Genomic DNA, 14657 nt, shown 5'->3' on the forward strand with positions numbered 1-14657 from the left:
GGCCCCAGCATATTCAATAACATTGGCTGCCCTGGCTTTTCTCATAATGTCCTCTTTGATTCTATAAAAATGAACCCGACATATCACATCTCTTGGACGTTGGGGATCCCTCCCCCGAGGGCCCAGGGTCCTATGTACTCTATCGATCTCAATATCCACGTCTGGGGGGATCGCCAGTAGATTTGCAAAAATAGTATACGCAGCATGATATAACTCAGAATTTGGTACTGTTTCTGGTAAGCCACGAATACGGATATTGTTGCGCCTATTGCGGTTCTCCGCGTCATCCTGCATAAGGTATAACATATTAATTTGTGCCGCCTGGCGCTCCAAAATAGCCGCATGAGAAACCATTTGAGAAGATAGATCCGTATAAGCACTCTGGAGCTCTTTAGTAGTACTGGACACTTGTTGTAAGGTCTGTTGAATATGAAGGAATTCCGCCTTACAGCTTGCTTCCAGCCTCCCAATACTATGATCTAAATCAGAACGTGTAGGGAGCGCCCTTAAATGAGCTTTCCAGTCCCAGCCATCATCTCCCTCCCCTGGAGTAAACAGGGCCCTGGAGGAGTCCCCCACAGAAGAAGAAATACTGGGGCTTAGTAAGTTGTAGCTGGGAGAAACATTCACCTGTCCAGAGGAGGGTCCCTCCATGTCCAGGGATGTCACAGGTTCCATGACTGAAGAAGGCTCCGCGGACGCGGGGTCACCCCCGGCTGCATCCGTCCGCGTTCCGGATCCGGGTGAAAATCGAGGCCGCGGCTTTGAGGCCTAGTCTCCCGCGGCTCTGCTACCCGCGGTAAACAGGCTGGGGATGCCCCTGGATGCCGGCGTCTCCCCACCGGCTCGGCCCTTCTGCCCCCCCTTGAGTTTAGGACCCATATGCAATGCTCAGGAGGCACTAGTGTGCTGATAGTAGCGGCTTCTCCCCCTGTGGAGCACGGAGCAGCGCTATCACACGTCCTGTTCCGCCATCGGCTGGCCACGCCCCCCATGTACTCTCTTTTTATGAGGAAGTAAGTAAACAGGTTGACAGTGGAATAGCAGTTGATATAGTGTACTTGGACTTTGCTAAAGCATTTGACACTGTACCCCACAGACGGTTAATATGCAAGTTAGGGTTGATAGGTTTAGAAAAGTCAATCTGCAAATGGATAGAGAACTGGCTTAAAGATCGCATCCAGAGAGTTGTAATTAATGATTCATACTCTAAATGGTCTAAAGTTATTAGTGGTGTACCTTTACTGTGTAACTGACCTTTACTGTGTAACATCTTTATAAATGATATAGAGTTTGGGATTAAAAGTACAATTTCTGTGTTTGCAGATGACACCAAACTATGTAATGGAATTAAGTCCATACAGGATGTCTATAATCTACAAGCAGACTTGGATGTACTTTTTGATTGGGCAGCCAAGTGGCAAATTACATTTAATATAGATAAATGAAAAATTATGCACTTGGGATCTAACAGCATGCATTCTTCATACTCTCTAGGGGGAATACAATTGGGGGAGTCAGAAATGGAAAAGGATCTGGAGGTTCTGGTAGATCATAGACTTAATAACAGCACGCAATGCCAAGCTGCAATATCTAAAGCTAGCAAAGTACTTTCTTGTATTAAAAGAGGAATAGACTGCAGAGATGGAGACATAATCCTGCCCCTTTACAAAGCATTGGTCAGACCACATCTGGAATATGCAGTCCAGTTTTGGGCACCAGTTCACAAAGAGGACATCGTTGAATTGGAGAGAGTGCAGAGAAGGGCAACTAAATTAATAAAAGGAATGGAGGAGCTCAGCTATGAGGAGAGATTAGCTGAACTAAATCTATTCTTCCTTGAGAAGAGAGAGACATTTAAGGGGGGATATGATCACCCTGTATAAATAAATAAATGGTCCATATCGAGGACTCTCTTCCCAATTATTCACTTTGAGGTCATTACAAAGAACAAAAGGGCACTTTTGGTTTGGAAGAAAAGAAGTTTTATGCTCTGGATAAGGAAGGAATTCTTCATTGTAAGGTGTGTGAAAATGTGGAATCAGCTCCCTCAGGAAGTAGTTTCAGCGACTATTATAGATTGCTTTAGGAAAAAGCTGGATGTTTTTCTAGAAGTACAGAATATAACTGGGTAATAAGGCTTTAAAGTAAAAATAACAGTGACTGTTGATCCAGGGAACATCCGATTGCCTCATAGAATCAGGAAAGATTTTTTTTCCCCTGTTGAAGCAAATTGTAACAGGGGTTTTTTGCCTTCCTCTGTCTATGTTTTATAGGGTTTTATATCTGGGATATGTTTATTTCCCTAGTGGTTAAACTTGATGTCTTTTTTCAACCCAACCCACCATGTAACTATGTGATTTGAACAAATGGGCTGTTGCTCCTCCATCTTGGCTTGGCCGTATAGCAGCAGTCAAGATGAATATCTTACCTTGTGCATTATACCTATTTCGTATTCCCACTGTATATTCTTCCATCAACACTGTCTTCCCTTCAGGCCAAGGTTATGAATTTTGTTTGGAAGGGAAAACAAGGTAGGGTTCAGAAACAAACTATGCTGGCTCCATGTTCTCAAGGGGGTATGAGAGTCCCTTCATTTAAACATTATTATCTGGCGGCTCAACTTTCACAATTTTTGATCTCCACACTATAGGGGAATAAACCTCAATAGGTAGAGATGGAAGAATTTTCAGTTAAAAAGGGTAGCATGGCATCATTGATGTGGGTCCCAAGGAAACTTAAGGTGCGTACACACTTCCAATTTTTATCGTTCCAATCGAACGACGAACGATCGATTGGGCAAAAAATCGTTCGTAAAAAAGTAACCAACGACGCCGACGAACGAGGAAAGTCGCTGGAAATGAACGACCGGACCGGCGGATCGGATTGGACGACGATCGTTGAACATCGTTCGTGTGTACGGTCGTTCGTTGATCGTCCATGTTCAGAGCATGCGTGATGAACAAACGTCCGTTCACTTTCCTGTCGTGCACATAGTTCCTCTATCGCTCAAACGATCGTATCTATTGTGTGTACAATATCTACGAACGATCGTGTCGTTAACTCTATGTGCAGGATCGGTGCTATACGATCGTTCATATATATCGTGCATGAACGTTCGTCGTTCGTTTTCCAACGATAATAATTGGAAGTGTGTATGTAGCTTTAGACATTATAGAGATTGTCCAACCTTAACTGACTTCCTAACACTATGGGACAGGATGAAAATTACATTACAATTGTGCTCAGCACGTACTCCTCTTGCCCCATTACGGAATAACCCGGAGTTTTCCCCGGGCAATCAAAACATGGGTTTTCAATGGTGGCATATATTATATCATATATAAACGTAAATATGATATAATAGATAAACAGGACATGCTCAGTTTAGAATATCTTATCAGTAATAAAGGTATTCACAAATAATGAAAACTTTCAATATAGGCAAATTAGATATTTTGTAAGTTTTAGAATTAGGTCAGCCCCAAGCCCATTGGGTCTCACAGCTTTTGAAAGATCTTGTAAAACATTAAGGGATATAAAGGGACAAGTCTCAATAATTTATAGTATATTGATGTCATCCTCAAATAAACTGAATTATATGAAGTCTTGGGATCGAGATTTAAGCTGCGTACACACTTGCAATTTTTGTCGTTGGAAAGGATATTTCACGATCCTTTCCAACGACAAGGGACTGCACGATGCATGAACGGTGCTGTACATACAGCACCGTTCATGCTCTATGGAGAGGGGAGGGGGAGAGCGACGGAGCGGCACCCTGCTGCGCGCTCTCCCCCTTCCCTTTCATTAGGATCGCTTGTCGTCCATCGTCCATGGATCCGGCAGGACGGTCGTTCGGACGATGGACGACACCAACTGTACACACGGCAGATTTTTGCCCGATATTTGGCCGATGCCGATTATCGGGCGATAAAAATCTGCCGTGTGTACGTAGCTTTAGGTAAAACATATTCGAGGGAAGAGTGGAATGATATGGCCTATTCTCTCTCGAAAAATATCTTTGAACTCAGCATTAGCTGAGGCTAATTATAAAGTTATGCTTCGTTGGTATTTTAAATATTACCCCTTATCCTCACCACTATGTTGTCATGGCTGTAACACTATGGGCACATTATTTCATATGTGGTGGATATGTCCAGTGGCTCAATCATTTTGGAGTAAGATATTTGTTATAATATCAAAAGTTTTAGAAAGAGAGGTGAAAGCCTCCACAGAAACTGCACTACTCAGCAGATGTGACCTAGTAGTTCCAAAGTCCTCTCTGAAACTTTTGAGAATGATGTTATTAGCTGCTCGGATCACATTAGCCAAATCCTGGAAATCATCTACGATTAAAATGAGTCCATTTAACACTAAAATAGACTGGATTATGGTAAATGATAGGATGACACATATCCTCCAAAATACAATGGACAAATTTGATAAGATCTGGGATTCTTGGAAGAGATATTCTTTTATTATCATGAATAGTTAATTAAAACTTGATAGAAAACCAGTGTCACAGTCTATGGTGCCCTCCCCCACCTTTTGTGTTTTCTTCCCCAATGTTTCCTGTTGTGTTTGTCATTATGTGTGGTATTGTTGTTTATTTATTTATTTATTTTTTGATAACTCTTATTTTATTATTCAGATTTCTTCCTGGACGGATGGTTCTATTTATTATGCTCAATATAGCTGTATATGTATTAATGTTTTGGTAAAATTGGGGTTTCTTTCTTAGAATAATTTAGATATATGAAATTTATATTTGAATTTAGATCACAGGTATTGAAGAATGCACCAAATTTGATATTTAATGATAAAGAGAGGGAGTGTAGGACGGTAAGAAGGATGGGAAGAAATTGAGGCAAATAGGGGGACTTTATATAGAAGTTATAGGTTTTTGTAGATGGATATAAAAAAAATTGAAGTATGAATTATATTTTTTTTCTTTTTCTTCATTTACATAAGGGAATTCAAGCACATCTTGGGTATACTCAAAAAATTAGGAATAAAGAATATGTCAAGGGATGTGGTTCTATTGTCTGTCTAGTAAAATGTGTAAGTAAGGTGTCATGATCCAGGATTGGTAAATAATTTATAGACCTGATTTTAAAAAAGATGTTTAAGTGGAAAATTGTTTGTATATATGTCTTATTTCATAAAAAACCCTATATAAATATTGAAATACATATAAAGAACTCTTTACCCCATTATTCACTTTGAGATCATTACAAAGAACAAAAGGGCATGCTTTGCATCTGGAGGAAAAGAAGTTTAAGCTCCAGGGTAAGGAAGGGATTCTTCACTGTAAGGTCTGTAAAAATGTGGAATCGGCTCCCTCAGTAAGTAGCTTCAGCAACTACTATGAACTGTTTTAAGAAAAAGCTGGATGCTTTTCTAGAAGCACAGATAATAACTGGTTATTAAGGCTTTAAAGTAAAAATAACAGTGACTGTTGATCCAGGGAATATCCGATTGCCTCATGGAATCACCTCTTGCTATCTAGCAAAAAAGGCAGAAACATTTCTGTCCTACTCTCCAAATAATACAGATATTTCATTCTGATAGCACTTGCTATCTATCAAAAAAGCCAGAAAATTTTTTCTATTACTCTCAAAAAAATACAGATATTTCATTATGATCCCACTTGCTATCTATCAAAAAGCCAGAAAAATTTCTGTATTTCTCTCAAACAAATAGAGATATTTCATTCCGATCCCACTTGCTATCTATCAACAAAGACAGAAAATTTTTTCTATTACTCTCAAAAAAATACAGATATTTCATTATGATCCCACTTGCTATCTATCAAAAAAGCTAGAAAAGTTTTTGTATTACTCTCAAAAAAATACAGATATTTCATTCTGATTCCACTTGCTATCTATCAAAAAGCCAGAAAAATTTCTGTATTACTCTCAAAAAAATACAGATATTTCATTCTGTTCCCGCTTGCTATCTATCAAAAAAGCCAGAACAATTTCTGTATTCCTCTCCAAAAAATACTGATATTTAATTCTGATCCCACTTGCTATGAAAAAATCCAGAAAATTTTCTGTATTACTCTAAAAAAAAGTACAGATATTTCATTCTTATCCCACTTTCAATCAATCAAAAAAGCCAGAAAAATTTCTGTATTTCTCTCAAAAAATACAGATATTTCATTGTTTGATAGCTCCTGCTATTTACCAAAGAAGACCATTTGGTACAGGTGCATTTTTGCCCAAATAAGTAAAAGTTGAGCGGTAGACGCAGGGGAAGGTGTGGTGTTGGGCGACCTGCCGCATTCAGCAGGGGGCATACTCTCTGGGAGTCCACTACTGTAGAACAGCAGAAGCAGCAAACAAGTCTGAGATGTGTGCGGAACACCAGTACGCTGGTAGATTTATTAGGAGGGCGAACTACAATCATACAGCCACGTCATGTGGAGAGTATTGTGGACTGGGTCTCAGGGGCCACAAGTACAGCAGGCTCTTCTTCTGCAGCAGGCTCTCCTTCTGCAGCAGCAGCAGCAGCCAGAACAGCAATGACAGGACCAAAGGGAGGAGTTAGCGTGGCTAATGTGCCTGTACCTCCCGATGACTCTCTGTTGTTGTTTGACAAACAGCCTGAGGATCTGACAGGGCCAATTTCAGAGCAGGAGGGAGACTTTGAGACGCTTGGAGAGTGTGGTCAGCAATTACTAAGCGAGGGTTTTGGATCAGTGGCTGCATTTGCAGATGTTGGCTTAGATGAAAATGAGGATGATGATGTCCGTGATGTCACCTGGGAACCACCGGTGCATGTAAGGGCTAGCAGCAGTTCCGAAACAGACGCAGAGGAAAGGAAGCAGCAGCAAAAGACTGGGGATGGAAGGGGCCGCCAATCTGCCTCATGTGAGTTCCAAAGAAGAGACAGAGGAGTGGGCACAAATGGGAACAGTCAGGAACGATGTGACCGTAGGGAAGGTGGAGCTGGAGCAGACGCAGGGCAAGCAAAGAGAAAGAGCAGCAGAGTAGTTGCACGCGCTTCTCTAGTGTGGTCCTTTTCACGCCCAAAGATGATGACGGGTGCGTAGCAATCTGCAACCTGTGCCGTTCTCTTGAAGGAGGTCCAACCACATCATCCTCTTTTCTTCCACCTACATTAACTCCTTCTCCACCTCTAACTGTCCTTGCTACTATGTCCAAGGAGCTTGGTGCCAGCCAGACGTCAAGCGGTGATGAAGTATTAGCTTCTGCCCGCAGGTTTTGTGGCGTCAGACGACGTTTGTCGCTGCAAGATGGGTACTCCAGTAACCCCTTCAGCTCCCCTAGCTCCCAGTCCCTTCAGCCCACTCTACCGAAGTTCTCCGCAAGGCATCAGGCTATGGGCCCAATCAACAAAGGACTAATTGAGCTATCGAGTAAAGTTCGCGTCTAGCCAAACAATTGGCCTTGCAGCTACTGCAGCTACTTCTATCGCACAGCTGTACCCAGTTTACATGCACATGTAATGGGTAACCTCTGCCGGACATTGGAATTCTCGGTGTCTTGCGATGTGGACTTTATGATTTTTTATGATTTTATAGAAGAAGGAATCATAAAATACATTATACACAAGGCTTTTTAACTCATACCAACAAAAGACTACACACATTGCCCCAGGGGGTTCTCTGGGTTCAGGCTTGTGACCAACTGACCATTGTATTATCAGATGTTCAAAGACTTTAAGACTTTTTTCACTCCACCTAATTTACTTCTTAACAGAAGTATATATCAAGAAATCTGCTTTCGGGGGGTCTTGAACATCCTGTATCTTGTGTCCCTTTCATGTGTCCAAAGTGTATTGAAGATCAAAGAATGGTCACCTTGGGTATTGTGAAGGGATTCCCAGGATAACAAGGTCATAAATTATTCACTCAGGATTTCTAAAAAGTCACATATCATTTCTGTCCCTCCTACTTTACATTGTATAAATAAAGCAGAACAATAATTACCATTGATTGTTCTCACACATGTGTCTGTAAAAAGAGGGTAAAATGCTCTTCCACAACACTAGCCAAATCCACATCACCATGGACAGTTAGACAACCAGGCACAGAGTGGGACGCTACCTGTCCTTCACCGCTCACTGGGTGGCCTTGCATAGTTCAGTGGGCAGTAGTCTGCAAGAGGCATTGCAGCACCTGGTACCCCCGCCGAGGGGTGTGGTGGGAAAGCATGGGCCACCCCAGTCCTCTCCCTCCTTCTACTTCTACCGCCAACCCCTCTCTTTTCGACACTCCTCCTGATGGCCAGCAGCGGAGGACACTGTGGTTAAGCGGGCACGACACTACAGCTCCCTAAACCACACGCGTTGCCAGGCAGTGATGAAACTGGTGTCCTTGGGAGGGAAAAGTCACACCGCCACAGAACTCTTGCCCGCTTTGCCAGAGAGGTTGAGGCTTGGCTGATGCCGTCCCGGCTCACAACAGGCAACGTAGTGCGCGACAATGGGGCCAACCTTGTGGCTGCACTGCGCATGGGCCCCAAAACACATGTACCCTGCTTTACTCACTTACTGAACCTGGTGGTGCAGAAGTTTCTCCGCACGTACCCAGGACTGCTGGACTTATTGAGACAGGCTCGCTACATCTGAAGCCATGTCCTCCGATCCCCCACTGCAGCTGTGGCACCTAGAAAGATCCAGAGCCAACAGAGGCTGCCACCGCATAGACTCATTTGTGTCACTGTAACTAGATGGAACTCCAACCTGCACATGCTCCAAACTATCTTTGGAGAAGATAGGGACTATCTTTAGGGAAGATAGGTCTTAATATAGGACTAATTGTGTAAGTCCTTACATGTAGATTTGTGCACGTCTACAAGAGATTCTTAGGAGAAGAATCAGTATAGCACATTTTTGAGTTGTGATGTTGCACGCATCCCGGGGTCTCTTATGGTCAGATTCACTTTCACTTTTGTCTGTCTCAGTGTTTCTGTCTCAGTGTTTGTGAATATAACAGCTGTTGTTTTTCTCTGCTTTCTCTCCTCTATCGTGTAGAAGTATAAGATAATTTGTTTGTATGACACAAGTGTACGGGTGTAAGTTTTGTCAACAAGGTGTAAGACGCACCACCTCCTCGGCTAGGTCTTATTGATCGTTGACCCGAGACAGATGAAAGCTCGGTGACACCGAGTTGGGTGCCTATGTCATGTTATGTTAATTGTTGTGTAGGATGTTACGTGTGAATTGTTGTGTAGGATGATTATTAGAAAAAAGAGAGGGGGATATTGGAACGGATATTATTAGAGCTGTAGTGCAATCAGGTTATAATTTACACTTATGGTCTGCCACTAGAGAGTATCCCTGTTGGTATACTAAATCACAACAGCTCTATAAGGTAAATGTGTATGTAGCTGGAATTGATTCAGGAGTTGTTGGATGGCCCATAGGGGAGGCTATTCCACTGTTTGAAAAATTTTTGGCTCCTTGCCCTGAGCTGCCAAGACAGAGACAGAGTCCATACTATCCTATAAAGTATATTATAGTCTCTTCTAAAGACTATTTTTTCTAATTAGTTAATATTATAAACCCAGGACAGGTTATGAGCTTGGGTTAGTTAGTGACACCCCTAATGTGTTTATTTTTAGTTAAAAACACTATGAGTATAGGTAATGAGCCTGGAACTTTGAACAATTGAGGCAACTTCTAAAACACATAAGCTATTGGTTACTAGAACTGATAAAGTGAACGCTAACAGCACACAATAACTGTGTTCTCTGTCTTGGTCGATCTCTTCTTCAAACATGGGTCAGAATAAGACAAAAATGCCTTCCCCTAAGGTAGGAGAAACATGTAAGGATTATGTTGCCCGGGTATGTGGAACAGATTAATATTTGATAAATCCTTGGGTGGACCAGAATTACTGCTGTACTGGGTCTGCCCCGCCCACAAACCAAGAAAGACATGTTAACCTTTCTTGGCATGATTGGTTACTGCTGCCAATGGATAGCTGATTGTTCCTACTATGACAATGTTCTGAGACAAGCCACTAAAACTGATATGCCTGATTTTATTTAATGGTCTAATGAAATGTTGCAAGCTTTTGGTCATTTGAAATGTGTGATGGTTTCAAGTCCTGGCTTGGGCCTACCCGATTATGGCGTGATGTTTCACTTATTTGCCAGGGACAATTGTAAAACCATGGCAGGAGTCCTGGCGCAGGAACATGGAGGCAGATTTCGCCCTGTTGCTTTTTTCTCAAAAGTGGTTCCGGTACAGGTTCAGGGCATGCCTGCGTGTCTCAGGAGTTTGGCAGCATGTGCCATGGTCGCTGAGATGGCTACGCCTATCACCCTAGGTCATCCCACCACTCTGTATACCTCACATAATGTTTTACCCTACTGAAAAACATACACACACAGCATATGTCAGCACAAAAACTGAGTGGATATGAAGTTTTGTTGTTATCTAATCCTCAGCTTCATATTAAATACTCAGCACGCACATTTGGTCCAATGGCTATACTAAATACCCTACTTGGATGTAGTGAGAGCAGGATGATTTGCCTCCTCCTCACGAGTGTTCTGAACTCATACATGAACACACCTCACCTAGACCTGACTTACAGTCCACACCTATTGAAGGGGCTCCTGATATTTTTGTGGATGGATCCTGTTCCCGCCCTAATGACAACACTTATTATGCGGGATACGCTGTAGTTCAACTCCCTGATGTTATTTTAGAATCAAATCCTATACCTTTTTAGTCAGCCCAAGCAGCTGAACTGATTGCTCTCACTAGAGATTGTTGTCTTTTTGGGGGAAGAGATGTGAATATACACACTGATTCTAAAAATGCCTTTGGGGTTGTACATGATCATGGGGTAATCTGGCAGAGAAGAGGCTTCATAGCTGCAGATGGGAAGCAAATCTCACATTCTACCCTAGTACATGATCTCTTGGCTGCCATCCAATTGCCAAGCAAAGTTGCTATCGTCCACTGTAAAGCACATACTCGTCTTCAGACTGACATAGCGAGAGGAAATGCCCTAGCTGATAAGGCAGCAAAGGAGGCTGCTATTAGGGAGGCTGCAATAGTTCAAATGCCCTCCCTAGTCCCAGAAATTACTCTTACTGACAATATATTGCTAAGTCTCCAGGATTTGGCAACAAGTAGTGACAAGTCAGAATGGCAGTCGATGGGGGAAGTACAAAATCCTGATACAGGTCTTATCTGCAAAGAGGGGAAACCATGTATTCCAGTTGCAAGCGCCCCAATTTTAATTGCACAATATCATGGCCTTGGCCATAGGGGGTAGGCGTCAGTGATTCTTCCCGGGCGCGCCTGTTCTGATGCACTGAGGGACACTGGGATGGTGAAAGATCACAGAGGAATAGAGCCAAGAAACCTGCTGATCCTTTCACCGCCATTACTTGGTCAGCGTGGTGCATGGAGGCAGCGGGGCCCTTGGTACAGCCACACAGTGAGCAGTGGCTGCAGATGGAGACTCTGTGCAAGGTAATGGCCCCCTTTGAGCAAGCCACAAATGTTGTGAGTCAGGAGCAGTCAGGCTGAAATGATGTCATTCCCATCATCTTTCTGCTTGATAATACCCTGTGTGGGCTGATGGAAAGTGGCGATGGGAGAGGAGCGAAGAAATGGGGAGGAGGATGAGGGTGACATTACACTCCATAGCGCGCAGCCATCATCAGGTGGAGCAAGAAGGAACACTGGCCAGCATCAGGAGTTTCAGGAGGAGGAGGAGGAAGATGAATATCATGATGATGATAATGAGGGAGACCATGTTGGGGCTACTGGACAGGATCTGTCCAACCCACATTTGTGCTGTCACGCCCCAGGCATTGTGCGGGCGATGGAACAACAGAAACTGCTGCAGCTTGAAGAGGAGGAGGTGGCTGATGAAGAGGAAGATGTTTTGGTGCCTACTGAGGGACAAGAGGAGGATGAGCCCAGGGAAATCCTCTTTCATATGTGTGTCCAAATGTTGCAATGCCTACGGAGGGACCCCCGCATTTGCAGCACCAAAAACCGGGATGATTACTGGCTGGCCACCCTTCTGGATCACCGCTACAAAGACAAAATGTCACAGTTTCTACCCAACCCGGCGCAAGAGAAAGAAAAGGTGACCCGCCTGAGCAGAATACTATGCGACCGGCTGTGTGAGGAGTTTTGTGCACCACATTCCACACAGGGAGCACAGGCGGACACCGCCTCCACTGTATCCGCCTGTAGTGGAGGCAGCAGCAGCATCAGCAGTAGTGGCAGCAAGCCGCACACATCCAAACGTCTAGTCCAAGGCAGGGGAGATTTTCTGGATGCCTGGCGAAGCCTGATACAGCCACCTCAAACAAGTGAAGTGCAGGGGCATAACCATCGTGAACGGATGAAGCGCATGGTGCACGATTACGTTGGCTCTTTTCTGGCTGGTGCTGGTGGTGTTGACGACAGCAGTTATGAGGAGGATGCCTGTCCTGACAGTAGTGATGCCATTAATTTTTGAGTCAACAGGCTTTAATTTTGCCCGCAGTTGGCACAGTATGCCATTAAGCTTCTTTCGTGCCCGGCATCCAGTGTTCTGTCTGAAAGAACCTTCGGTGCCGCTGGTGGAGTGGTAGTGGACAACCGATCACCACTGTTGCCAGAAAATGTCAATGGCCTCACCTTTTTGAAAATGAACAAAAGGTGGGTTACTAACATTTATCATATCCCCACTGCAGATGTCACTGACTGACTGACACAAGGATTCACTGGCCAACCAAGATGTCCCTGTGAACCCATGCTGCTCCTGTGCTGAGTCTGTGGGTGCCTATCACCAAGCACCTTGTCAGCTAAGCCTACCTCGGTTGAATTTTTCTGCTAGGTATCGCAACGTCCAGGGGTGGCATTTATCGCCAGTGTCATGCCTGCCATTGTGCCAGCTAGCAATTTACTTTACATTTCTGCTGCTTCTGGGTGACCAACAAACTGCAGATGAAAACCCTCAGTACTGCCACACTGATACGTACCATTGTCTTTGCCTCAGTTTTCAAGTATTGTAAGATTGAGGGTTGGCATTCATGTCTACCTTCCTATTGCTTCCGACACCACAGGCCATACACCACCACCTCTCAATACACACCAAGTTTGTGACCAGAAGGCCATTATTCTACCAGACTTACAAACATTGTAAATCTTCTTTATAGTTAAGAATGATAATAACAATTGTTTATTGACACTAGACAAAATCCCTAATTAGGTAATATTCATGGAAATAAGTTCCTAAAAAATGTTAACTGTTTCTATACTGTGCTAAATGTGTTCATTTTATTGGTTGGTTTGAAAGGTAGAAACCCCCATCCTTGGTTGTTTCTTTTCATTTATGCTAATCATTTTGCTGTTATAAGCTCATGCACAAGGTTTTAACTTTGGAACAATAGCCACATTTGATTGTTCTCACACATGTGTCAATGAAAACTCCATCTATAGCAAGAAGAAAACATTCAACTTTATCATCTGGCATCTCAAACCTAGAGGGAAACTTTTTTTTTTACATATGTGTGGTTCCCTTGGCAGCTTGACATCTGAGGCCTTATTATAGCAATTAGAGGGACTTCTGCTGTTACAATGAGTGGAGTTAAACAGCTGAGTGGTTGACAAGACCTGTAAATTCCGCCAGGACAGCAATACTCCCAGTCATGGGCAGAACTAGATCTCGGTTCTTCCCCCAACTATCAGTGCCCCCTGAATCACAAAAGGCCTTACCTAGCATCATCTGGCATGGCCACAGTGCAATCTCATCCCAGATGCCACACCAGGTGCCACTGATGCTGCATCTCTACAAAGCCCCAGGGAATGTGAGGCTATATTACGACTGGCTGTGAGGTTGCAATGCGGTTACTGCTTCCTTACCCCCTTAACTGCTTCCTAAGGCTGTCTCACATGCAGCGGGCCTGTCATTTCCCTTCATGTTCTGTTCTAACGATGCAACACAAAGGTAAAGAACATCTTTAAGTGAGGAAAGGTCCATCCTGGACAGTTGTCACCAGGAAGTGTCCTAATCTAAAGATTAAGATTTTTCCCTCTTTTCCTTTTTAGACAGCTGTACAGTGATGAAGGAGATGGATGCTATCTACTACTACCTAGCTCCAATGGCAAACAAAACTTCAACAGTATAAAGAAATGAAAAAGAGGGGAAAACACAAAGGAAAAACAAACTTCCACAACCTTCTGGGCCAGAAAAATAGGCCAATGACACTGCCCTGCCGTACCTCTATCTAGATTTGTGAAAAACAAGGAGAAAAACTCACAAAAGCTTCTCAACAACTTTTATTATAGGAGCTTTTTAAAGAAACATATTTTTTTAAAAAAAGGTTTAATATAATAAAATGCATTCAGTAGGTAAATAATACATTTTATAAAGGCCTTTGCATCAGACTAAAAAGAAGGACAACTGAGGACCAGGAAAGATGGGAAAAAGGATCTGGTTTCCAAAGAGTGACAGTCTTTCCAAATGAGGAACAGCTGGAATCCATGAGAACAAGAACAGAAAACCAATAAGACTTAAAGTTAATTTTACTACTGTTTAAAGTTCTTTTAACCCTGAATACAGCTGCTGTAATATTATTTATTAATATTTCAATAATTGTGTTACTGTTTTACTATTATTGGATTACCTCTTAAACAGGATTTTTAGTGCACATTCAGATTTTTTG

This window comes from Pyxicephalus adspersus, chromosome 9 (assembly GCF_032062135.1).
Source record: "Pyxicephalus adspersus chromosome 9, UCB_Pads_2.0, whole genome shotgun sequence".
In the NCBI taxonomy this organism is placed as follows: domain Eukaryota; kingdom Metazoa; phylum Chordata; class Amphibia; order Anura; family Pyxicephalidae; genus Pyxicephalus; species Pyxicephalus adspersus.